Source organism: Exophiala aquamarina (genome assembly GCF_000709125.1).
Source record: "Exophiala aquamarina CBS 119918 chromosome Unknown aczIA-supercont1.19, whole genome shotgun sequence".
Lineage (NCBI taxonomy): Eukaryota > Fungi > Ascomycota > Eurotiomycetes > Chaetothyriales > Herpotrichiellaceae > Exophiala > Exophiala aquamarina.
In genome coordinates, this window is record NW_013550569.1 from 555,055 (window position 1) to 556,421 (window position 1,367).

A 1,367-nucleotide genomic window follows, 5' to 3' on the forward strand; every position below is an offset into this window, starting at 1 on the left:
CCTTAGTTAGTTTCTAGATAATTAAGAACTAATATAGATTCTTATTAATAATAATAGTACGAGTCTAGTCTCTATTTCCTCCCTATAGTTTATAACGTTTACCTTATTTAATTATATTTTATATATAGTATAGTATAATATAGACTTAGTTATTATTATATTCTCTAATAGCGGTAATAGCTATTAGTATAATAGAGCCGTTTAGCTACTTAGTTCTCTATCTTCTAATTTCTAGAGTACCTAGGTTCTTAATTTAAAGACTCTACTCTTCGTATCGTATATTACTACTACGAATCTTTTAGTTTAAATTATTATACTTATTATAGTAGTTATTTAGGCTTACCTAGATTACTATTTAGTATTCTATATCGCTTCGTAGATCGATATAGAAAAGCGTAATTATTATCGTAAACTTATAGAATATCTATCTAAGCTCGTTAACTATTCTACTTTTATTCTTACTCTTTACCTTATAATTAGCTATACTTATATATAGTTCTAAAGTAATACTAATAAGCTAGAGCCTAGAAAAACTCGTAAATATATTCTTCTCGTTATTATTAATTAATTCTTCTTTCTCGTTATTAACTCTTCTCTCTATCTATTTAACTATTAATTTCTATAGAACTTTCTATATTATCGTTAGGTTCTTAATTAGATAGTTCTAAAAGACTCGATTTATTATTACTTTCTTTAAGACTTAATTTCCTTAAAAGATCCTTTAAATTTCGTATTCTACCTTAGCTCCTACTATTTAGATTAGCGTAGAATTCCTATTTAGTTTCTTCGGTACTAATAGACTTAAGAAACTAAGCGTTAAACTATATAGAATTAGTCGTTTCTTTAAGTTAGCTAGAATTATAATTAGCTTAGTATTCTATACCTTAGCCCCTATTATAGATAAATTCTTAAATCGTTATTATATAGATTCTATAGCTTTAGTAGATAATCTCCTAATAGTTCTATCCTTTAGCTTATAGAACTCTTTATTAAGAAATTTTTAAATACTAGTATTAAGTATAATCTTCTTCGGACTCGACTATATAGTTATATAGTCGGATATATCTTTCTTCTTTAGAGATATTCTTTTTCTAGATTTTCTTATAGGAAGACTTATATCTCCTTCTTTAATAGTCTTTATTTTCTATTAATATTTCCTAGCCTCGGGCTTAATATTTCTATCTAAATTCCTAGTATCTTCGCCTTCTACTTAAGGCTTCTTAACTTTTATTCCTAGTATATTACCTTTTATAAGTTATTTTTCTACGTATAAAGTAGGTTTAATAGGCTATATAGAGTTCCTTCTATTATTTATTAAATTAATATAGTTTCTAGGTAACGCTCTATACTTCTAGTAGATACTATAA